We start from the raw sequence: 26,862 nt of genomic DNA, 5'->3' as shown, positions 1-26,862 counted from the left end.
TTCAAATTACAGGGTCATATATAGTTGTTGAACTCAATTCCCAAGGCTATCTATGTGACTACACTTCAGGTTTACAAAGGTTTTCAGTGCTTGATGATGAAACTAAATACTAATGAAACTAATCTTCAGTTACAAGGTTTTACTTCTGTACACTGGCACAGAAGTAATCATGTAAGGATCTACAGTATTATAAACTGTGTAAACTGAATTAATATATAATGTACTTCTATTTTTTCAATATGAAAAACATCATAGCATATTTTAATCCTATCACTGTGACCCATTTAGTATGTATTAAGATACATTATCAGCACTATGTGTTACGATGTTGAACACCTCTGACATCAACAATCCATTGCACATTTCTGGTGGACAGAATACAGTCCAAAACATAAGTAGAACAGCTCAGTGAAATCCATTCTAATCTGGCACTACAGACTAGCATATAGAAAAGTTTGTAGAAACAGAAGGGCATCTGGATACAGAATATATGGTGCACACCATTAACACACCTAAGGCTTGTACTGGCAGATCATTTTCATGATTTAAAACATTACTAGCTAATGTAACCAATTATTCCACAGTCAAACAACACTTCAGTCCTACAAATCCACACAAATGGGTACCAGAAAGAAGACACGTTTATATTGCTTGAAAGCATTATTCACTAGGAAGTAGGGCTAATCATTCAGCTGTATAAAACATTTCTGTCAAATCAGCATATTCAGTTCATTAGCTCCTTTCTGACCTCACCAAAGTCCTCTTAAAGTGCAAAGACAATAAGACTACGTAACCAGCATTCAGCCTGCTGTTCCTGATTTTGTACAAAAGGTTATACAGAATATAAATTAGATAGAACATTTACACTAAAAGTTGCAATGCTACTCAGCTTATGAGCTTCTGGTGCCCAATTACCCTAAAAATAGAGTGCTAGTTGGTCAGGTGTAGACAATAAGGCTCCAGACTAGTGCCGGATTAAAAGACCACATATGAAAATTCTTTGGGAAGTCAATAAGAAACTATTTTAATGACCATAATGGATGCAAAACACTTGCATTACAGTTAAATAGACTTGCAGACCCCATCATTTGAAAACAGTTCAAGTCCCATGGAAAGAATCACATTCTAATTGATGTAAAAGAGACATTAGCGTGGATAAATCCAATAGCCTCTAATTCAGATACACACTCACAGAAGAATACTCTAGCTTCTCAAAACAGTTGAAAAACAAATTGCTAAACAGAGCATCACAGGACTTTAAAATTGTAGGACTGTGAAGCTGGAAGGGATTTGAAGAAACAATAAGCCAATCCCTCTCCTTAGGGAGGGCACTGAGAGCCATGGTATTCCTGAGATTTGAACATCCAACCTCTGTTCCAAAACATCCAATGAAAGAGAATCCACCACCTCCCAAGGCAGTCCATGCCACTGCCACACTCTTTTTATTGTTAGGAAGTAGCATTTAAACTTTGTGTACCTTGGCTCAACGATCTCCGACACTCTCACCCTAGATGTCGAGCTGGATAAACGCATTGGCAAAGCAGCTACCATGTTCTCTAGACTCACAAAGAGAGTATGGCTTAATAAGAAGCTGATGGTGTACACCAAGATCCAGGTCTATAGAGCCTGTGTCCTGAGCACAGTCCTGTACTGCAGTGAGTCCTGGAACCCTGTGTGCACGGCAGGAGAGGAAGCTGAACATATTCCACATGCGTTGTCTCCGATGCATTTTTGGTATCACCTGGCAGGACAAAGTTCCAAACAGAGTAGTCCTAGAACGAGCTGGAATTTTTAGCATGTATACATTGCTGAAACTGCGACATCTACATTGCCTTGGGCATGTCATGAGAATGGCTGATGGTCAGATTCCAAAATATCTCCTGTATGCAGAATAAGTGTAGGGAAACCGCTCCAGAGGGAGACCACAGCTGCGATTCAAGGAGATCTGCAAGCGGGATCTGAAGACCTTAGGAATGGACCTCAACAGATGGGAAACCTTGACGTCTGAGCATTCAGCCTGGAGGCAGGCAGTGCATTATGGCCTCTCCCAATTTGAAGAGACCCTTGTACAGCAGGCTGAGGCAAAGAGGCAGCCCCGAAACCAGCAAAACCAGGGAGCTGGACGGGACAGATTGTATTTGTCTTCAGTGTGGAAGGGATTGTCACTCTTGAATTGACATTCTCAACCACACTAGCTGCTGTTCCAAGACCTTCATACAGATCATGTTACCATAGTCTTTCAAGACTAAAGGATGCCTACTACTACTAACATTGAAACCATTTTTTTTTGTTATAATTTGAATCTATTCCTTTAGGTTCTGTACTCTAAAGTTGTAGAAAACAAGGCTGTTCCAACTTTTATGCAACAGTTCTTCAGATAGTTGAAGATGGATGTGGGGGCCAGCAGGGGCCCTGCCTACCGGACTAGTAGACGTCCCACCACATAGGATTGGGCAGTGGAACTTCTAACATGCAGCTCCCTGATAAGACTGGGGGTCGGCACATTGCTGCCATGGGAAACTCCCTGGAGGAGGCAAGTGCAATGATGGTGGGAATGATACTTAAGGAGGGGGTCAACAACAGAGGATGAAGACCTGTTGATTGGGAGGCATGTGAGGCAGAATAAGTGACATCAGGACTGGCGCCACGGAAGAAAGCTTGGGAGGTCATCTGCTCGCGCAACCCTGAACATGGCCGCTGGGTGGACCTGTTTGTGCCACTGGAGGAAGTGGCCTGGGTACATCAGGATGAGGCCAGTTGTTGAGTGGATTGCCGGGAGGCAAACCAGCAGAAGGTTCATTATCACTAATGCCGAGGGTAGAGATGCCCTACACACACACACACACACACACACACACACACACACACACACACCAAGGCTTACAGAGAGCTATCTGGCCCTTCTTCTGACAAGGGAGCCGGGGCGACATGCTTACCTCTTCCTTCCCATGCTCCAGAAAAAATCACGTGGGTGTTTCCGGCATTCGACAATTCTAGGATGAGACCTATGCTACCTACCAGCCAGGCAGTTCTACCTAAAGGTCTTGTCATCATGCCAGCACTGGCACCTGAGCTCCCATTGCAAGGAGAACTAATAGCCTCCATCCAACATCCCTGCTGCAGAACCCTCTGCCTGGCTCACCTGCAAAGAGTGCTTGAACTCATGGAAGGGAAGGAGTTTCTGTCCACAACCTGGAGCCACTTGGCAGAGCAAGGCCATGGGGATCAGGGACAGGTTTGGACAGGGACCAGGGGCAGGTTGATGCCTTGTTAAGCCTGGTCCTGTCAGCTGAGCCTGTTTCTATTGTTTTCTGTTAATAAAATGTTTAGTTTTCATACAGCCCACATTACTGTCAGGGAAAGGTTTGCCAGGACAGCTCACAATGGGTCTCAAATCACCTTTCAATGTTCTCTGTTTCAAGTTAAACACTGCCAACTCCTTCAAGTGTTCCTTACAGAGCTTATTTTCCAAATACTTTACCACAGGAGCAGACAAAATGCAGACAGGGACACCTAGGTACCTAAACTATTTTTTTCTGACTTCAGATCTGGGATGTAGGATACAGGGGAAAAAAGTGCCATTTTCCTGCACTTGGAGGTTTGAGGGAGTGGTGGGATTTTTAAATAAAATGTGGTGCAGAACCTCCCAGCCCTACAAAAATCCTAACAACAACAACAACAACAACAACAACAACAACAGAAACTAGATGTGGACTTCCAGCAAACTTTAGTTTTGATTATTTCTAATTTTGGGGCTGGGGCATCCTCTGGTGGATCCTGCAAACAGAAAATTGACCCCTATGGCTTCTGAAGTTGCCCACTCTAACACTACTTTACCATCCTGACTGCCTTTCTTTAGACATATTCCAGCTTGTCAATATTTCTTCTAAGCTTTGGTGCCTAGAACTAGACACAGTATTCCAGGTAAGATATCACCAAATTAGAATAGTGTGAATAGAGAATGTTACTTCCCTTCATCTGGATGCTCTATTTCAGTGGATGCAGTCCAGAACTACATTAGCTTTTCTTTTCTGCTTGCCACACTGCACACACACTAACACACTGTTGACTCATATTTTCCTTGTGCTTTACAAAATTCCCTACATCCTTTTTCACATATAGTATGTTATTGCCAGCCATTTGTCATCAATTATGTATTTGTTCACCTGAGTTTTCGCCTAAATGCAGAACTTACATTTTTCCCTGTTGAAATAAATTCTGCATCAGCCCAGTTCTCCAATGCTAAGATCACCATAAATCCTGATTCTGTCTCCTGAAGCTACTCCTCTTAATTTGGTGTCATCTGCCACTCTGGTCAGCATCCCTTCTCTTCAGTCATTCAAGTAAAGTATGAAGATGTTCAATACCATCAGGTCCAGGACATAACCCTTTGGCACCTCATTTGTCCCTTCTCTCCAGAATGATAGGGAAACACTAGTGAGGGCTTTTGAGATATGGTCCTTCAAGCCGCTACAAATCCACCGAACAGGAACACCATCTGGCCCATTTTAAGACCTTTCCATCCAATTGCTGAAATCTGAACCCATGCGCTGCAGTCATGATTGTGACCACTGTGAGAACTTTGTGAAAATAACAAGCATAAATGATGATCCAGCTTCTAGGTAGACTGAAATATTACTTTAAAATGAATTCAAAACAGATCACTACATTTGAAAAACATTTAAATAAAAAGAAAGAGCAATTACAGCACAATTGAAGCAATATTATTTTCTGACCACAGAGAAGCAGTCCCCAGTCATGGCCTGAGCAAGTGTGACAACAAAATACTAATCTTCCTTAATAGAAATTGTATGTGTAGAAGAACTGCACTGCACAAGAGCCTAATAATTCAACCAGCTACAGCCGGCTGCTATGCTACAGGCCTAGGAAACATGGGCCATTTTCTATAACTTTCTTATATAACAAAAGCTCTGATTAGTCTGGTATAGCATAACAAAGCAGAATGATTACTTTCAGAAATTCACTCACACTTTTACAAAACACCTTAAACAGTTTTAAAAGCGCTGTTTCAGGAGTGGAGATGTCAGGAACCTTCCTGAACTTCAAACATTAATATGTATTTTATGAACAGACCATTGTTAGTTTTGTATTATTATATTTTTCATCTGAAGCTGTCCAGATATTGCAAGTGTTCATCTGTTCTAAAAAATACCAAAATAAGCAAGGATTACCAAAGATGGTTCAGAATCTATTTGCTCCTTCTTTTTCTAAAAGAAAAATTCTGAAATGAAATATGAAGGATAGCAGAGGTATTTCAGTTTTGAGCATTTCATTCAAGTACGTAAAATCCTCTGAATGAGTTTTTTCAGTGTGAAGTGTGAAGAATAAATAGTATTTTAAAAGGCTCATTTTTATGCTGTGCTAACATCCACTTAAATGCCAAAGAAATGTGCTTCAACATCCAAAATGAAAGTGTGGAATGTTCTGACAAAGGTAAGTAACTTGGAATTTGGCAAAGCAAGTCAGAACAAAACAGAGACAGCTTCGAGCACCTTCCTTTAAAAAAGTAAATGTAATACACAATAAAAAAATTAAATTTGCTTTGGGAATTGCCCACTACATGGTGATACATAGTCTCAGTTCTACAGTATGGCACGGAATCATGGACTTTAATGCTGGCTATTATTAACAAGTCAAAAAACAATTCAAATGCAGATTTACCACAGGATGATAAAAATTTCTTAGTTCAAGAGAGTAACCAATAGAGAAATACTAAGGCCAAAAATCATAAAACAGGTAAAAGAAAGAAAACTGTAATACTTCAGCCATGTAATGAGAAACATAAACTACATCTCTTGCAGTGGATTATTCAAAATTAAATAAAAGGGAAAAAAGAACTCCAGGAAGAATAACTTACTGGCTACAAAATTTTAGACGCTGCTTTGCTTGCAACATATCATCATTGCTCAGAGCTCCCTCAAACAAAATAAAAATATCCTCCACTAAAAGAACAAGCGCAAAGGCACCTGTGAAGAATACATGCTTTTTGAAAAACGTTTTAAATGTAACAGCCAGTTAAAATACCGATTTCACACAGCTATATCCTCTTTTAATTTCAGAGTTTCTGTTACACAGTAAGAATCACACACTGGCCAAAATTCTGCCAGGGTAACTACACTTATGCAAGGGGATAATGTCATCCCCAGGGGTTATTTTTGGTACAGTGGTGCCTCGCTAGACAGTTACCCCGCATGACAGTTTTTTGCTAGACATCGACTTTTTGCGATCGCTACAGCGATTTGCAAAACAGTGATTCCTATGGGGGAATTTCGCTGGACAATGTTTGGTCCCTGCTTCACAAACTGATTTTTGCTAGACAACGATTTTGACAGCTCCCTCTGCACTTGCAAAATGGGTGTTTTCGGGATCTAAGCTTCGCAAGACAGTGATTTAAACAGCTGATAGGCGGTTCACAAAGCTCCTTTCCTATGGCCGATCTTCGCTAGACAACGACGATTCTTCCCCATTGGAACACATTAAACAGGTTTCAATGCATTCCAATGGGGAAATGCTTTTCGCTAGACAATGATTTCACTAAACAGCGATTTCAGTGGAACGGATTATCATTGTCTAGCGAGGCACCACTCTAATTAAAAGCTTCCTTCTCTTCCACAGCTTTTCCAACTCCTATGTAGTCCCTTTCCTTACTTAGAAGCTTTGAGATGAAAGGAGGAAGTTTTTAATTGTCTAACATTGCCCCTGCTTATGACACCATCACCCGTTTACAGGAGTAAATTGTGCAACGATTCCCAGCCATGTCAAGAAGTACTAAAACTGTATGAAGCAACATAACTAGTGAAGAACCTAAGAAGAATAATACTATCAGTCAATCAATCAAACAAAAACTTTTATTGGCATTAAAACCAGTAACTGTACTGGTTTAATTGATGTTCAATTATGGCAATATGGGCTGGTAGATCTGACAGGAATAAATTTAAAAAAGCAGGAACAAGGACAAAGCCTTGTTTAACTCCTTTAGAGATTGAGGCATCTTTGGTCAGAAGACCTTTATTATTGACCTGAACTTGGCAACTATTGTCAGAGTGAAGTGTACATACCAAGAACAGCAGACGAGGGTTTATTCCTTTGCTGGACAGTTTATTCTAGAGCAGAGATCGATTGATGGAGTCTTGGGGCAGGTAAGCCCATCCTGCCTGAGTGTTCAATACTCCCCCAGTGTAGGAGATGCACTGAGTAGGGATCACAGTGGTTTTTTCTGTATTGATGCAAAAGCCAGAGCCTCCAAGAGAGACAACATTAAGGCAGTGTTGTGCTTGGCCTGGGCCAAAGACAGCGATACCAGCAGCCAGTCGTCTAGGTAGAGGAACACCGTGACACCCTAGAGACAGAGGTGCGCTGCGATCAGGGCAAGACATTTGGTGAATACCCAGGGAGCCATGGACAACCCAAGCGAGAGGGCTTTGAATTCGTAGCTCACTCCCTTTACTGAGACCCTCAGAAATCAATGGTGGTCTGAATGAATGATATGAAAATAGGTGTCTTTTAGGTCTATGACTGTAAACCAGTCGTTTTGCGGAAGCATCTGAATAGTCAAGTTCAATGTGACCGCGTCTCGCTGGGAATCCTCCGATTGAGGCAGAGTGGGAAAAGCTACCTCCAGTGCACACGGAGGCTTGTGTGTCCTGTTTCTTTTCTTCAATGTTGAGCTCAAGGGAGTCTTCGGTATCGATACCGTGGCCGTCAACCTCGAGCCCGAAGAAGACGCCTGCAGTTTGGACACTATCTTAGCTCCCTTAGAACAGGGGTCCCCAACTTTTTTCACCCCCTGGACCAGCTGGGGAAGGCGGGGCACCCCCATGCTCATGCGCATACGAGCGTGTGCAACCAGTGGTGTGGCAGTTGTGTGGGGGCACGCACTTGTGCCCATGTGCAAATGGCGGCGCGGCACTCATATGTGCAAGCTGGAGCATGTGCGCATGCGCAAATCAGCTGTGTAGGGGTGAGTGTGTGCGCAGGGGGCAGGAGGTTTGTCTCCATGGCCCCATTTGGCTGAGGCAACGGACCTGCACCAGGGGTTGGGGACCTCTGCCTTAGAAGGCTTTGATGACGGGGGAGAACTGGAGATTGACGCCAGCAGCTCAGGCCAGGGAGAATCGATGGAGGTCCTTTCGGATGGGGACAGGGGCTTCTCCCACAAGTAGGAACGTAGGCGCTGAAGCCGCAACTTACGCGCCGGCTTAGTGAAGCCTTTGCACAAAGGGACAGCTGCTGTTCCTCCCCAAGGCAAAATAAACAGCGAGAATGGCCATCAGAAAGAGGAATCTTGTTATTGCACGACTCACACCTCTTAAAGAGGACTGGAGCGGCCATAAATGCTACAAGTCCTTTTATATTCTTTTAGTTGTACTCACGAAGACAGTAGCAAAGTCAAGACGATCCGAAGAAAGAAACAAGGGAGGTCCAATGGAAAGGGAAGGATTTTTTTTTAACAAACGCAAAAGTTCCCGGTGAAGCTGCTGCAGCGGTGGCAAGAAAGGAACTGAGGGACTCGGTGCCAGGGCGGAGTTATAGCCAGCGTGTGGGAGGTCGCAGCACGATGTGCTTGAGCTAGAAAGTTCCGAGACTGCTCTGCGCAGGCACAGATTAGCCCATTACTGTGCATTCACAGGCCTGGCATGCTCTGGTCCATGGGGTCACCAAGAGTCAGACACGACTAAACGACAACGACGTGCATTCAGAGAGACCACAAAGAAGAACCTAAGAAGAATACTAATGAAATTATGGTAGTAGCTGTGATCAGAATATAGTGGTGCCTCGCAAGATGATTTGTTCCATTGAAATCACTGTCTTGCAAAAACATCGTCTTGTGAAACCCAGTTCCCAATTGGAATGCACTGAAATCTATTTAATGCTTTCCAATTGGGGAAAAAATCACTATCTTGCAAAAAGTATCCATAGAAGACATTGTCTTGCAAAACACAGTTCCCCATACCATCTTGGGGAAAAGCAATACCCTCACCTGCTCTGCCTTTGAAAATTCAAGGGGTCTCAAATAACCTTAACCCTCTTTCTCTCTCCAGCAACAAAGAAAGAGAATAAAAGGAGTCAAAGCAGCCCCCTGGCTCCTGACAAGGGTAACTCCATTTGCCCTGATCCTTTACCACAGAGGAAAAAAAGAGAAAGAACAGAATATAAAGCATCATCAGGAATTGCTACCTTTGAAATAGGTCCTGATGAGAAGAAATCAAGATGAAAAGGAATTTAGAAAAACTAGTTTACCACAAGTGTAATTTTCCATTAACACAAATTATGCAGTTGAATTCCCCACATTTGGGGAAATCACAAGGATTAGCAGCATGCCCAAAGTGCAATGGGTGAGCCTCTCTCTAGGAAGACCATTTTTATGACATGGTATTTCCCCTGCAAGGTATAAGTTGGAATGGCCCTTGCATCTCCTACCTCATTCTGTCCCCTAACCCCCCAAGTCATGGTGACCCCTTGGCTGCACCTCGCACTCAGTACAGGGCTGCACAGCCCCAGTCCTGCCCTAGGCCAAGAGAGCTCCTCAGTGTTTTGGGATGCCCTGCGGGACCCCCATCAGGAGCTAAGTGTTCCTCCCACAATCCTCTAGTGCACAGGTATTAGCATAAGGTGTTAGCATATGCTAATACCTGTGCACTAGAGGATTGTGGGAGGAACACTTAACACCTTATTAGCATAAGGTGTTAGCATATGCTAATACCTGTGCACTAGAGGATTATGGGAGGACCCTGGAAAGCCAGCAGCATATACTTTTTTGGGATAAAAAAGTAGGTCTTATGTAATTAATGTGTTCCAAATGGGGAGGAAACTGTCTTGTAAAACAGGATTTGGGGGGGGGAAACTGTCTTGCGAGGCAAGGACCTAAACATTGACCAGCAAAAATTGCCCATAGGAATAATCATTTTGGGAAGCACAACATTGCTCAAAAAAGTCACCGTCTAGCAAAAATAGCAAATTCATCATTTTGCGATTTTGCGAAGCAATTGTCTTGCGAGGCACCACTGTAATTAGAAAGGAAACATTTAGATATTATCACAAATTCTACAGATCACTATTCACAGCTTTAGGAATAAATGGGGCAGGGGAGGAAAGGGCTAAAGATACTCAAGGTCCAAGAAGTAAAAAAGGAAAAATGGGGGGGGGGGGAAGCACCAGATTAGCTGTCTAATGAATTCTGTATTTAGAGCATGAGATACTATTTATTTTAAAACATGTACACAGAATGCAAGGCTTCTGAAGAGACTGCTGATTTTGAGTAACAGTAGATGACACCACTTTTTAAAGAAGGCTCATAGTCTAAGTGCAAACTGTTTGTAAAAAGTTGATATTCTGTATTTGGGGATTAAAACCACACCCACCACAGTAAACATACCTTTGTCTTTTCAACTATGCATTAATTTTTTTACTAAACAATTAAAAAACAATGTGACAAGGTATTTATTCCCTGCTGACTTGCAGTAAAATTTATTTTTGTTTTGCTTTACTGTCAAATAAAATCACTTGTCAATCAAAGCCACTTAAACTAGGAATGAAGCATCTCTTCTCTACTGAGAAAAATACTATGAGTCATCATCACTCTGGTGAACTCCCATAATTTCCCTCTGTAAACACCTGAAAAGGAAAGTTCTAGAATGCAGTGGCAGGCTTATGCCAGTTGAAAACTGTTAAGTTCAGCAGAAGGTTAACTGTAAGCCAGAGAAGTTGGGGCTTCTGCTTCAGGTGAGACCTTTTAAAGAACATCAGGAGCATGATATATAATATTATATATAATGTAATCTTTTTTCTAAACCCCTCTGAGATAAAAGCAGGAATCTGGACTGCAAGCAAAACAAATATCCTTAATAAAGGAACATGAGAAAAATATGAATTCTCTGCCAACAGTTTAATTACCATATAAAACTTTCCCATGTTAGTATATACACAAAGGAGAATAAAGTAAAAACAAAACAAAGGGAATGAATTTGAAAGAGCAGAAGTTAACAATCTACACCTCCACTGAACTAAAATTTATGCCCTGTTGCTACAATTGGCAATGATCACAGGTAATTAAACTGCCAAACGGAACCAAACATAAACTCTGCAGCTTGTGTCTCTTGTCTTGTAGACTTTCACAGACCACAAATGGACACAAACCTCAGCTTGATAGGTCAAATCCTTTGGCAGTATATGACAAATCCCCCTCCCCCTTTAGAAAACCTTTCCTATGCTTTCAACCAGAAACCCAATACAAACAGATTTAGCCACCAAAGCTTTATACACACATTCACACCCAGTCCCATTTTATGCCAGTAAAAGCTTCATCTGCTAAATGTCTATTTTACCAGGTTGGTGTTAAAAGGCACAAATGTACACCCAGCTAAAAGACTGGCAGCGCTACAAACTACCTACTTTGAGTTACTAATGTAAACACACTGTCAGTATCAGAATGGATTTGATTTTTTTTTTAAATTGATTTTTGACTATTTAAATTTTAAAAATCAATTTTAGAACTGTGATTTAATCGATTTGATTTTTAAATGTGATTTGATTGAATCATTGATTTTTATCCACCCTGGTCAGTATTGTCCTAGACTTTCAAGTCTTTAGTTCTCCTGCGGTTTCCAAACCACTACTTAAACATGTGTTATTTCTTTCCTTCTATTGTGATCCCTTTTTAGTGTATCACATAATAAAAGAGGCTTCCATCTTTCATATACCGGATTTCCCCCCACTATACACACTACCTGGTCCATTGCTGGTGTTAAATAAAAATCATTCACGACACTGGACTTTCTGCATTATGGCATTGCAGACTTTTTAAGCGCTAGAAAATTTACCTCTAAAATTCTCATCCCCCCCCCGAGATTACAAAGCCACTTCAGTGTCAGTTAGAGCAACTGATCACTCCAGAAAGCCCAAAGAGAGGTCTGGAGGCTTCTGTGCTTCACAGGCTGAAGAATACAGACCGTGCCGCACATACTTATAACCATCTGCCTTGTCCAAGCCACAGAATGGCAGACCAACAAAATGAGCTGTCAACGTACCCGGCAAGGATAGCTGAAAAATAATATGTAGCATTTAAATAAGAGAATTCTCTCCCTTTGCAAGCCTTAAACCCATGCACAAGGAATCTTTGCCTGCCCCCACAGATGTTCTGAATTACAATCCTTTACTGGCCATGGTAACTACGCCTTCTGGGGGTTGAAGTCCAAATATCTGAAATATCACCATCTTTACTTTAAGCCAATACGGACTGCTTCATGGAGAACAACTTTCTTCCCAGCATCCTAACAGCACTGGGTGGGTCTTGTCGGTCTCTGCCCTCTACCCCACTTTCCTTGCCCAGATTTATCTTCTGTCACTTCACTGCCACTGCTGTCAACACACTCCTACTACTTTATTACACCAGCTAGCCAGTCCAGTGTATTAAAGCTGAGATAGAGCAAGGACAAACAACTGCTCCTGTTTGCGACTGCATCCTCACCTTCCATCCTGAAAAGCAGGAGTGGGAACATTCATGGGCTGCATGCAACTACAGTGGTGCCTCGCTTAACGGCGATAATCTGTTCCAGGAAAATCGCTGTTAAGCGAAAACATCGTAAAGCGAAAATAAAAGTCAACTGAAACGCACTGAAAACCTTTCAATGCGTTCCAATGGGCTAAAAACTCACAATCCAGCAAAGATCCTCCATACGGCAGCCATTTTCGGTGCCTGTATAGCGAGGAATCCGTCCCTAAACACAGTGGGGAGCCATTTTACTTACCCAGTGGCCATTTTGAAACAGCCGATCAGCTGTTTGAAAATCGCCGTTTAGCGAAGAATCGGTTCCCAAAGCGGGGAACCGATCATCGCAAAGCGAAATTCCCCCATTTAGACCATCGTTTTGCGATCGCAATTGTGATCGCAAAAAGACCGTCGTAAATTGGATTTGTTGTAATGTGGGGCAATCATTAAGTGAGGCACCACTGTAGTGAGGTTTTTTGTTTTTGTTTTTTTAACGAGGGCCCCTCTGTAGCTCTCTATTGTGTGGAAATAAACTGGCCCAAAGTGGAGATGCATAGACTAAAAGTGATCTTCTGGATTTGAGTAAGTGGCCACAGAGGGTGAGGGGACTCAAAATGGGGCGGAGTGGCTTCTAGACGCTCCATGGTTGCTCGCCCCTGTTTTATAGGGACAGATGTAACAGATGTGATTCACGATGTACGGGGTTGACAAAGAAAACAGATGGTACATTGCAAACAAGACATTTAAATACTATAAAACTAAAACACATTAGGAATTGTGATGGACAAGTGGGCTTCTCCATTCACTTCAATGGAAAAGGAAGTTCTGTACGTCCATCCAGCTCATTGTACACACGGAAGTGCCCTATCCAGTAAAAGTACCAGCACCAAACAATATAGTAAAAAAGCATAATTTCCTGAAATTACCTCATGCTAGTCCTAAAACATTCTGATGCTACCACCACCAAAATCTTTTCTCTCCCCCTCCCCCTGAGTTTTTTGTTTGTTTGTTTGTTTGTTTCCTCATTGTTGGTGGATAGTATCACTTCCTGGCTTTCAGAAACCCTTCTCCTATGGTTCAGGGGAATATGGGTCGTAACTAGTAATTTTGGCATTTGTAGGGTGGGGGGAGGTTTTCAACACTGCCCAATTTAAAGGGTGCAGCCATAGCAACCACCCTGTCATCTGATGGTCCCCTGGGAAGCAACAAGCTAAAGACAAGGAGCTAAGGTTGCCCATTTACAGTAAAAAGTAAAGTGATACATGGCACCTGCCAATGAGCCAAATTCAGCCATTCCCCGTGTAATCCCTGGATGTCAAAGAAAACAAACCCACAACAGGGCATGCTACCAGAAAAGGTGATGACATTCTTGAGCATCTCACTCTATTTTATTTATTTATTTATTTATTTATTTATTTATTTATTTATTTATTTATTTATTTATTTATTTATTTATTTATTCATTCATTCATTCATTCATTCATTCATTCATTCATTCATTCCATTTATACCCTGCCTATCTGTTCGTCGCGAACACTCTAGGTGGCTTACAACATTTTGATGGCTGGTTTCAAGAGAAGGTCCTGAGAAGCTAGGTGTGGTGGCAAGGATAGTTTCTGAGGTCACCTGAGCTCTGAAACAAAGCTTAGAAATTATCCAGACCGCCCTTCCAACACAGCCGTCAGAGGAGAGCCAAAGAAGTACACCAGTTTCCTTTTCTTTCTTTTTCCTCGGATGGCCTATGCCACTAGAGATCTGTTTTTCCTTTCTTTTTTCCAGGATCCAGAGAGTTGCAGTGGCAATTACTCAAATGACTCGTGAGAGGGGTGGCACATGGTATCTTGCTTCTTGCTGCAGACAGGCAAATGTGCTCTTCATACCTTTAGCTCGTTGCTCTTCAGGAGGATCCACAGATAAGGCAATCACTGTGATCACACCCTCTAAACGTGGTGTCCTGGGGCCAAGGTGGATTGGATTTAAATCAAATTGATTTAAATCTCTTTTAAAAAAAAAAATCAGATTTTTTAAATTACAGTATTTAAATTTTAAAAATCAATTGTTTTTATTTAAACTCTGATTTAAGTCAATTTGATTTTTAAACATTATTTTTATCCACTCTATGGACCTGAGGAGAATATTCTCCTATGCCATTCTGAGTGGGCACAGTTATTATCAAATTTCAGTGTATGCTGAATTTAATCAGCAATAGAAACAGAGGCAAATTGAGCAGCAATGCCAGCTTGATGGCTCCCACACCGCAGGAAGCTGCCCATTCCTGCAATAATAAATATCATACAATTAAAAAAAAAATCAGATATCAGAATATACAATGTTACGCTTAATTTTAATAATGGAGGACCACTGAAAGGTACTGAACAATGACGGGTACCAATAATATCATTTATAGACTAATAAACATCTGGATCAAGTCTTGCTTCACTCGTGAACAAATCATGAACAAATCATGGGCAAATCACTGAAATAATGTTCACAATTCTTACATGGTTATTGGAAAAACTACATGTTAATAGCTTTGAAACTTAACACTTTGTACATGTTATATATTATTATCATCATCTTCCCTGCATAATGAAGTCAAGTTAGCACAATTCCCTTAGTCAATTTAGGCTGCTAGTCACAATTAATTTAAATAAGCCTATTTGAACACAAGCTGACTTGGTTTTACTGGAAGCAAACCCAGCTTCCCATCTGTTTCCCTGTTCACATCTCTGTCTCACAGGAGTTTTCAATTGGTGCAATATGTTCAAAAGGGACAACCTAAGAAAGCAAGGCAGGCATCACCTTGCTCCTTCCACGTAAGAAAAGAACACAGAAAGTTGTGGAGTGATTTTGCATGCAAAAACGCATACCATTTGGTTGGAACTGTCAGTAAGCCAGATTTAGTAATATATAAGTCTGGGATGAGACGATTTGAATATAGCTACAAATATCAAAACGAAATGTAAAATAATGTATTCTAAGGATTACAAGAAACACTGTTTTCTGTCATTCACCATATTGTGGCATGACTTTATTAAGAAATAATCATAACACAATATCTTAATATATTAGGGAGAAATAGTTCCTTTACAGAGGTAGAAAAAGGAGTGTTATATACAAATACAGAGGATCCCAAATGTAACAATTGCTGACTTTACAATAGTCCACTTTGACAACCATTCCAATGTTAGCTAATCCCGTCCTGCATTCTTCAAAACCCACTTTTACAACCATTCTGATCCACTTTTATAACTGCTATGATGGGTACTCTAAAACTAACATGTTTGCATCATGATGCTGTAAGAAAGCAAAAGTGGGAAGGAAAAGAAATTAAGCATTAAGAGTTGGAGAGGAGTGTCCAGCTAAAGGGGTGAGGGAGGAGTGAGAAGACACAGAAGAGAGGAGCAAACAGCAAGCAAGCGAGAGGCAAGATGAATAAAGGAGAAGGCATCAGTTTGACGTAAAGGAGAAAAGTTATCCAGGAATCAAATCCCTGTTTTGACATTAAGCCTATTGGGGGGGGGGAGGTCCAATTTACAACAGTTCACCCGACAGTCACAATCAGGGAACCAGTTACATAGGGGCATGCAATGTAATAAACTCACATTATAGTTAGGACTCGAAACCATTTCTACTACCACCAAGACACATCCCATACTGTTTGAAGGACAAGATCATCTTGATCCCAGAAAGTAATGAGATATTCCTCACAAATAAGCTGATTGAAGGGTTACTGAAAATCAGTAGAACTCTATCCAGGTTTCCATAGTACAAGGTGAATGTTGAGCCATTCATTTTACTTTTGCCAGCCATTTATACTGACACCCTGGACTCAAGCCACCATGCCGGTAAGTTATATTGCCTCCCAGGTCCTCTCCTCCAAGTGAAGAGTGATAGAGAGAGTGGGAAAGAGACAGAGAGACGTGCAATGACAGCAGGTGGGGCCAATGGGTTTTAAAATAAGTAAATCTTATCTCACAGGGATATTACAGCTGCCTGTACTGGGTAGGAGGTCCAAAATAGCTTGGCAGCTAATGAGCTATCTGTGATACAATCATCTCATTTGCAGACTGCAATCTTGCAGTTACACAAGTTAGTTCCACTGAGATCAGGGGAGACGTAAAAGAAGATGGATGGAAAATAGTAGGCCTATGTCCTAAAATACTTTGCAACTGTGGGATTGCTGCCAATAATAAAACAGTCTGACATTAAAGACTTCTCACTATCTTTAGTGCCCATGCAAACACAACGAAAACTGCCCTAATGTGTTGGAGTCAATGGGGATGTAGAGATTTTCTTTAATGAGAATGGAGGAGAGAAGTGGGTGCAAGCCATATTCACATAAGGTGTTTGTAGATTTTTTTTTCTCCTTTAATTTCAGCTGGTCTTATGGGACGATTTGTGACATACGCTTATAATTTGATTATTATAATAATCGCAGAACTGTGTGATATACAAAAAAGATGCTTGTAATTTTAATTGTTCCAGTGGTTCTCCTTTGTTGCAGTATCAGAACACTTTAACAAAGTAAAACACAAAGAGAAGATTCACACACCTTTTGAAATAAAGTTTGTGGGTAGTTATAATTGCCCTGAGATAAATGGCAGCTATCGTATACTAGTCTATATGATTAACTGCCATATCCAGCCAACATGCAACCCACAGTAAATATCCACAATTCAGAGGGACAGCATACTGGCTATAATGCATGAACACTTCCGAATATCCTCACACAAAACTTCTAAATGACAAATAGCACTACCAAAGAGCTTCTGTTGAAAGATAATTTCTGAAAAATAACTGCTGTATGTTTTATAGCACAAACATGTATCTGCTACTCAGAAGTAAAACACAGTATGATCACTAAGACTTACTTCCAAGTAAGACAGAGGAGAGTTTGCAGTAGTTACTATAATAAATGCTGCAGCCTTCGCTTTCATATAGAAAAGCAGTTCCTCATGGATCGTAATTGTTCCCCCTAGCTCTTTCTAGCCACTAATTAGCTAGGATAGCAGGAATAAAATCAATCGATGTCACCTCCCCCTCCCCATTTATGTCAGGAGGTGGAGTTAAGGGCATGAGGTATAGGAATCTACAAAGCAAGTCGAATTGCACTGCAGTGAGACAAGTTTGACCAAATGTATTGTTTGCTCATGTTAACAGCAGCATCCTGCTCCCACCCCGTCCTCTGTTTTCCCTTTTAAATTCAAGTAAACAATAGAGAGGCAACTCCATTTGCCAACTACTGGTGCCCCCAAGTTGTCAGCATCCTGTCAGGCAGGGAAGCTGGCTGTTACTTCCCTCCCCCCACTCTTTTGTTGCTTTCTCAAATGTAAGTACTTTGCTCAGCGATCCTTGCTATTCAACAATGCAGTTGCTCCCAACCCCACCCTCCTTCCTGCCCTTGCTTGGCTTCCATGCTTCAGGAGGGGGTAAAAATAGCAAAACATGGTCACAAAATATAAAGCCAGACTTTCATTTCCTGTACCTCAGAGCCTCGTTCTTTCACCTCCTTGTCCAGAGAATTTGGCTAGCAAATAGGTCTTAATCTGTAAACAAATGATTTGCTCTACAATTAAACCATTCATGCTCCCTTCTTCTCTCTCTCTCTCTCTCCCTTCCTTCCTTCTCCGGCTGCTTGGCTGCAGTCCAGTGCATATGCTCAAAGATTCTTCTATTATTTAGTCCTTAGGATGTTTAAAAGCAATAAGCTCATTGAGGGTTTATAAAATTGTAAGCCATCACCCAAAGCATGTTATGCCTCTCAGCTTGACTGCCCCCTGGTCGTCGTCATCATTTTCTTCTTCTACTTTTTTTCTCTTTTGATCAATCTTATGCTCCTTCCAAATAAATTACCGAAATAATAAATGGCTGAAATGGAAAAAGAAAGATGGTGGCCCCAATCCAGTCGTCTTCATAAAGCTTTGAAGGCAAGTCATATGGAACCTCTAAGGCAACAAATAGGAGAGAAGACTTAAGAAAAGAGTGTCTCACAGGTTGAAAAGCCCAGCAGGTTCTCAGGAAAGAGAGTCTTCTGATTGCTTGCTCACAAGTTGCACATTGCTTCTCTCCCCACCAACAACATTTACTGGTTTTGCATACATTACCCATGCCCCGTTACTTACAAAACCCTGGAAGGGGGTCACCATAATTTCATATCAGCTTGTTGGCACACAATTATTATTAGTTTCACATCTCAGCTCTCTCACTTTTTCAATTAGTTTTCTACACATAATTCTCCAGGGGACTATGATACACAGAAACTGGACATGGACCAGAATGACCTGGGTTCCAATCTACCAACAGTTATTAACCACCAATTAGTGATTTTGGAGCCAAACGATTCTAAACATTGTAGAAATCAATACAAAAGGGCAGGGGAACATCTGGCGTAAAAACCAAATATGGACTGCAAGTGATCCCAATCAAGCCTGAGGTTAATAGCTGAGCCTAAGAAAGCGAAATAAATTAATGTTTGTCAACATAGTGTTTCCAGTACCTACAGCCTGTGGGAATTTAATTCCCAGCCAAACTGACATTTCCTTTGACAAAACTGAACTGTTTACAAGCATTATTTGTTGACAGATTGGTTCCTTCAGCAGTTAACATATCTGTGAACATCTATCTCACAGCAGTACATCCAACTGTTGCCAGAGGTTTTATTACCACAAAATCCCTTATCATTCTGCTATATTTTCTAGGTTGTCAGAAACATAACTTTAGAATTTAAGATTATATAACTTCATATTGCCAGAGAATTTTGCAATAAACTCAAAAGTTTCCTAAAGTAATAAAGAATTTGCTGATACCTTAAAGACTAAACATTTGAATTAGCTTTTGTAGATTATATCTTATTTTGTTGACTATATGATACACATGTGATGAAATGCACTACATGAAACTTTTGCCTTTAAGGTAACACAAATTACTTTTGATTCTGTTTCCACTAACGCAGATACTATTTTGAAAGGGCTACCGTAAAAATGAGGATATTTATTCCACTTCTATGTTTATTGTCAGTCAGATCGTAAGTTAAGGATATTTCTTATATATTTTTAAATCTTTTAATAAGCAGAATTTTGTCTGCTTTCCTCTAAGCCAGTGTTATACTCACAATCATACCTGCATGTAAAGTGTACTCTCACATGATAATACTGTGATTCAATACTACTGTAGTGAATGGGGGAAGGAGTGTGTGGTGCTATTTTTCCTTTTGAATTAATTAATTATTGTTGATACTCTCAAAACTAAACTTACAGATGGAAATCTCATTTAGAAATGACAGATACTTTACAATGAGACCTTGAACAATTTGCTTTCAGTGCTTTCTATTTAAAGTCTATTACAGCTACTGACATCAATCTGTGAACCTACAGAGTTCTGATGGCGAACCTTTTTGAGTCCCAGTGCCCAAACAGCAACACAAAACCAAATTATTTCTTTCAAAGTGCCAACACTGCAATTAAATCTGAATACTGAGATTTTAGTTTAAAAAACAACTCATACAGTTGTCTGAACTAATCAACACCTTTTGTCTTCAAAGAAAAACTTAATAACAGAACTTTCAATTATGCAAACACTTTTTAATTGAAAAATAACCATTAACTCTAGTAAATGGAAAAAAAAAATTTAATACATTCTACACATAGCTTGAAGCCAGGTAATTTATACAAACTTTAAAAATAATTATGTGCATATATTTTTTGATAAGGGATACTCAATTTGGCATGCTTTTGCACAATTAATGTGATTTTTGATGTTGTATTCCTGTTGATAATTTGTCAAACCTTGGTTCATATGGTGCTAGTTTGAGAGCAACACATGCAGCACTCATGTCATCAGTCAGTTTCTGGTATTAGATATGATATAATTCAAAGTTGTAAACAGCTTTGAATTACAGTATATCAAATCTAAGTATAAGATGACCCAAGCATAAGTACAAAGAGCAATCCCCAGTGCTTTCATTGACTTAAAATTATATGGCAGAGAATTCTACACTTTAAGGATTTCATTTTCAGAACTACCAACTGTGCTGTTCTTTGTCGTCCTTTCGCACTCTATATTCTCCAGTGTTGCACGGAGGTCATAGAATTTATTTTTCCAGACACAGTTTTCTTGAAACTCCAATAGCTCCATTTCCAGATTTCCAAAATCTAACCACTGTAAGCAGGAAAGATCAAATTCTTCAAGTTTAGCTTTATCTGGAGAAGTAAGAAAACACAGAATTGTCTTCATCTTACGGAACTGTAAAAATCTGTTCCTAAAATTCTCTTTTGCAGCTGCTACGATGCTAGAAAATTCCTTGCAGATTTCCTGATGGCTTGTAGGATTGTCCATAAATGTAGAATTCTCCAAATGAATTTTTAGATTTGCAAAGTATTTCAGCTGCCCACTTTCAAGGTCTCTCTCAAAAACCTGCAGTTTTCTCTCAAATATTCTGATGTCACAAAACATCCTTTCTGCTGTCTTCCCTTAACCTTGCAGTTTTTTGTTCAGTACACTGAAATGTGTTGTAAAATCTGTAAAAAAAACATGAGGTCGGTAAGCCAGACCATATCAGTGAGCTGTGGATATTCTTGCTCCTTTTCAGTGATAAACAGCCTAATTTCATCCAAGCAGGCTACAAATCTCTTCAGAACTCGTCCTCTGCTCAGACACTGGACATTATTGTACTTAAGTATTATACTGTGCCTGAACCTCATCAAGAAGTGCTTGAAACTGTTGAAAATTAAGAGCACAGGCCATGACCTAACCTTCCATATGAACCTACCCAGCAGTTAAGATCTAGCCAAGGGGCCCTTTTGAAAGAGTCATCCCTCAAGGAGGTAAGAGGGGTGGCTTGTAGACAAAGGGCCTTTTTGGCAGCTGCCCCCAGACTACTGAATGCCCTCCCAACTGAGATTCGTCTGGCACCGACGCTGATGACATTTCGGCGCCAGGTCAAAACCTTCCTTTTCCAGAAGGCTTTTAATTGAAATAACATCAACTGTGGGTCCTGATGGCAATTTTTTGAGTATACAGTGGTGCCTCGCATAGCGAACGCTTCGCTATGCGATGAAACCGCATAACGAAGGGTCCCAGGCCATCGCTGGAGTGTTCGCTCAGCGATGGCCCCTATGGGCTTTTTTCGCTATGCGGTGATCGCGCGGACGCGATCAAAGCATAGCAAACAGCTGATCGGCGGTTCCAAAATGGCCGCCGCTAAAACAAAATGGCGACCGCTGTTTTGCCTCGCTAACGAGGCATCCAAAATGGCCGCCGCAATGGAGGAAACTCGCACAACAGTGAGTTTTAAGTCCATAGGAACGTATTAAATCAGTTTTAATACGTTCCTATGGGCTTTTTTGTTTCACTTAGCGATGGATTCGCTGAGCGAGGGTTAATCCGGAACGGATTAACCTCGCTAAGCGCGGCACCACTGTATATTTTAATTGTATTTTAATTGTTTTATCTTTTTTTTTTACTGTACTTTAATTGTTGTAAACTGCCCAGAGACCTTTGGGTAGTGTGGGCGGCATATAAGTTAAATAAATAAATAACATGTAATTCACCATTTTGGTGACATCTCTGAGGATATAAAGAGGTTACTTACCTGTAACAATAGTTACAGTTAAGTAACTTAGTTCTTCTAGTGGTCCTCTGTGAATCCACACAATTGGGTTGTTCTGCACCTGCGCTGAGCATCTCGGAAGTTTCTAGAGCTTAAAGACACATGATTAGTGGGACATTCCCCCGTGGAGTGCATGCTCCGCCCATCCTAGGTCCCCTCAGTTCCTGATAAGTGTCCGCCAGGTAAGAGAAGTATTTAAGCTAAAACATGACGGACAGAGGGGAGGATGGGTGGGAGGGGCGGATTCACAGAGGTTACAGGAAGGTAACCTCTTTTTCTTCTTTGTGGCCTCTGTGAATGGGTGACTAGCAAGCTCCTTACCGGATGGTGGGACATCACGGTAAAAAGACAGCTCTGCCAAAACCAGTGTCACTCCGTGCTCTGACATTTAGATGGTAATATCTCATAAAGGTCGATGGAGTAGACCATGTGGCCGCACAGCAGATGTGAGGGAGTTCAATCTCATGCTAGAAGGCAGTAGACATTGACAGCGTTCTGGTGGAATGTGTTGTTAAGTGTTCAGGAGGTGATCTGCCTGATAACCCGTACGCCAATGATATAGCTTGGACAATCCATCTAGAAATAGATTGTGGGGAAGCTGGTGCCCCTTTATGAGGACCATGAATGCATAGAAAAACTCTATCTGATTTTCTGAAAGGTTTGGTCCAGTCAATGTAGAAGGCGAGAGAGTGTCTTACGTCAAGTGAATGGAGCATGCGCTCGAGAGGTGTTGATGGTGATGGAAAAAGAGTTGGCAGGATGAATGGTTTATTAAGGTGAAAATCAGATACAACTTTGGGTAAGAAGGAAATGTCAAAGTGCAATGTGACCTTATCCAGATGGAACTGGAGGAAGGGTGGATTGGAAGGGAGGGCAGCAAGTTCACTGGCTTGTTTAGCAGGTGTTATTGCTACAAGAAAGGACGTTTTCAGTGATAGTAATTTGAGATTGCATGTAGGCATAGGTTCAAAGGGCTGATGCAGAAGTATATTGAGGACAAGTTGTAGGGACCACTGAGGGATAATAAGTTGACATGGAGGACGAATATTGAGAAATCTTTTTCCAGTCGGGTGAGAAAATAATTTAGCTGACCTAGAGTTGGGAGGTTGATGAGGTATGACAGCCGAGATAAAGACTTTCAAAGTGGAATAGGAGAGTCCAAAGTTGAATAGATGAAGCAGAAAGGTGAGTAAAGTTTTCAAAGAGACTGGTGTTCCAGGTAAGTTGTGTGAATAAGTAAAGGAGAGGAATGCTTTCCATTTATTTTGATATAGCAGCTGGGCTGAGGGCTTTCAAGTTCGATCAAGCACCTCCTTTATGGTGGGAGAATCCCCCAGGCCGTCAGATTCAGAGATGGTATGTCCGGGTGGTAGATCTTCCTATCATCCTGTATGAGAAGATTGGGAATCAGAGGGAGCCTGAATGAGTCTGCTGACATCAATGTGAGGTGAATGAACCACGGTTGCCTCGGCCACCACAGGGCAAGGAGGATTGCATTGGACTGGAACTGTTGGAGTCAAATGATAGTCCTCTGTATGAGTGGTATGGGAGGAAATAGAATAAGTCCTTGTCCCAATCTATCATGGATGCATCTCCGATTGAGTTCTTGTCAACACCGGCTCGGGAGCAGTAATGTTGGCATTTGCTCGTGAAGCAAAAATGTTGATGGTAGGAGTGCCCCAACAGTTGCACAAGAAATCGAAGATGGTGTTGTTTAGAGACCATTCGTGTGTCCTCAATGTCAAGTGACTGAGGTAGTCTGCGAGGGAGTTTTCTTCTGTGGCTATGTGGACTGATATCGGGAAGATGTGGTGTAGGTAACACAATTCCCAGAGCTCGATGGTGAGGTACAGAAGGGATAAAGAATGTGTGCCTCCTTGTTTGTTCAGGTAATAAAGGGCAGCAGTGTTGTCTGTGACAAGTTGAACTGCACGTCCTGCGATGAGTGGCAGGAAGGTTTGAAAGGCTCTGATAATTGCTAAAAGTTCGAGATGATTGATGTGCAAAATTTTTTCCTGATTTCTCCATAGACCATGAATCTTGTGATGCAGGCAGTGTGCTCCCCAACCCGACAGGCTGCCATTGGTGGTAACTTGTATCGGTTTGGCTGGAAGAGTAGACTAGGCTGGTACCGAATGTTGAGACAGGTGTCAGTGTCGAGGGGGAGATGGAGAGAGTGACTGTGAATATTGAGATGAATATGGTAGGGAATATCGGACTCGTTCGGGTTCCTCATAATATAGTTGTTCTTGAGGATCTTCAATTTATGTAAGGATCATATTGATAGTATCTCTTTCTCTCTTCGTATCGTGATGATTGTGGGTAGCACTACTACTACTGCCAATGTGGAGGGTCGTACCGAGGAGGTGAGTAGTGTTTTCCTTTCTTTCGGTGTTTCCTTGGAGAATAGTGTGGTGACTCAAAGCCAGAAAGCTCGATTGGAATTGTCCACCCTGCTAATGCAGGACTCAAATGGGCCAAGGCCTGGCTGGATTGCACATCAGCCAGAGAAAGGCCAACACTAGGCGACAGGCTAACAGTTGAGACTGGAGCTTGAGCTGGAGGTAAAGGAGGGTCGTCTCTATTGGATGTGGACCCTGGAGAGTCTCTAGATGATTCTTCCATAATGGGAGATGATGGAAGACTCGGTTGTGGTGGGTCAAGATGAGTTGATTTGGAGGTCTTTTTTATGTTGTTTTGTCTTTCTCCTTTTTAGAGGAGTCCAGAGCTCAGATCGAGGTCTTCGATGTCGACACTGACTTCAATTTTGATGCAGACTTGGACGTCTCCTTGGAATGCAGAGAAGGAGTCATGGAGCTGGGAGCAGGCACGGGTGGATTTTGCTGCTCTATTTCAGGGTCCGGTGACCGTGTAGACTCCATAGAAGCCACGGGTGAGTTGAGAGATTTCTCCCAAAGATAAGACCTCAATTTTTGGAGGCGAAGTTTAAGGGCTGGTTTTGTTAGCCTCTTGCACGCTGCACAGGAATGGGTAGGATGTTGTTCGTCGAGGCAAAAGAGACAGCGGTCGTGCCCGTCAGTTAGAGGGATTTTGTTAGAACAAATTACACACCGCTTGAAAGGGCCAGGAGTGGCCATAAAGTGGGAAAAATAGGAGGGGAAAAACAGTTGGGGGGGGAATAAAACGCGGATAGATAAAAAATTGGAAAGAACTCACAGGGGAACGTCAAATAAGGTACGATTGTAAAAAATAATGATTGAAAAGTACAATTGATTAGAATGCTCTGATTGATAGAATGCTCTATTTCTCTGAAACAGGTCTGAACGACATGGCGGAATAAAGGAACTGAGGGGACCTAGGATGAGTGGAGCATGCGCTCCACGGGGGAAACGTCCCACTAATCATGTGTCTTTAAGCTCTAGAAACTTCCAAGACATTCAGCGCAGGCACAGAATAACCCAATTGTGTGGATTCACAGAGACCATGAAGAAGAACATCTAATTTTTGCTGCTTTCCCTGGCACAAAGAGCTTCTTGATGTATAATACAATGAAACTGAATGACCGGATGTTTTGCTTCTTTAACAAAGAACTGTATGAAACCAGATGTTACCCCAACCATGCAAGGTGCCCCATTACCAGTAACTGAAACCACTTTTTCTGCTCTTATGTCTTGTGACAAAAATGCCTCCATCACAGCATTGTAGAGATCTCTCCCTTGTGTTCTTCCAGGCAAATAAAACAGATTCACCAGCTCTTCTCTCCTGATGTCATTAACACATTTTGTTTGTCTGGTTCTTTATCGATTCTTCCAATTGACAGCTCTTTTAGAAAAAAGTCAAGTGCGAAATGCTACACTGAATTAAAGGCACCCTATTTATAAAGCTTATTAAGTACATTGAAATCCTGGAGATGTTTCCTCCAGAGTAAACCACCCTCAGAAAAACAGCTATATACAGGAAGGAGTGCAGACTTTTAATACACATTTTATACACTACATAAAGTGTATGCACACATTTCACTTATTTGAAATGTAGTGTTAGAAAAGAGTTTTACAGATACAGTATCATGACTTGTCAGAGATAAGTAAAGCAAATTAAGTGTGGAATCTCACTAGAAGCTAAAATAACGAAACAAAGGGTATTGTACTACAATGGCATCATGAGAAGACAAGCTCACTGTAAAAGGCAGCAATGCAGGAACAAGTGCAATGCAGTAGGAAGAGAGGAAGATTGCACATGAGATGAATTAACTCAAAAAAGAAAGCCACAGTCTTTTGTTTTTAAGACCCTTTGTTTGGTGTTGCAGTCAAAGCAGGACCAGTAGCAAAGAGGCAGGGATTCAGATTTGGGGAATAAACTATGATACTCTTGCCTGCTTTGGGGATTTGAAATAGAGAAATGCAATTGCTACACACTTCAGACATCTAGTCCCACATGTGTCGGTTGTCTTTTACTAGGTGCTTGCTGTTAGTGAGATTCTTCTAACTATTCCAGTTCTGCCCAGTACAAATTCAGTGTCTAAACAGAATCTTGAAGTACTTGCTGTTCTCAGCAGAAACTGCAGAGCTAAATGCAATGGAGATTACATTTGGAAGGTTTCTTTTTTCATGGTTCTATGAAGGAGTCAAGTCTCTCTCACTCACTCACTCACACACACACACTCTCTCTCCCTAAATGTTCAACAATCAGTTGCTTCAGTTCAGTATGTCCGTTTCCTCTCATTACATTTAAACAAGTTGATGAAACCACCCAGCCCCTCTCTGGCACCTTCCTTCCTGCCTTA

The 26,862-nt window shown here is 41.3% G+C and overlaps 1 protein-coding gene and 1 pseudogene across 5 annotated transcripts in view; both read right to left on the bottom strand.

Annotated features, from left to right (window-relative positions):
• ZNF608 (zinc finger protein 608) overlaps positions 1 to 26,862 on the bottom strand; it is a 160,697-nt gene that overhangs the window by 88,947 nt on the left and 44,888 nt on the right. The gene's annotated exons all lie outside the window — the stretch shown is intronic.
• LOC140705114 (U1 spliceosomal RNA) lies at positions 9,245 to 9,417 on the bottom strand (annotated as a pseudogene).

The sequence above is a fragment of the Pogona vitticeps genome, chromosome 2, assembly GCF_051106095.1.
Source record: "Pogona vitticeps strain Pit_001003342236 chromosome 2, PviZW2.1, whole genome shotgun sequence".
NCBI lineage: Eukaryota > Metazoa > Chordata > Lepidosauria > Squamata > Agamidae > Pogona > Pogona vitticeps.
This window is presented reverse-complemented; position numbering and strand designations above follow the sequence as displayed.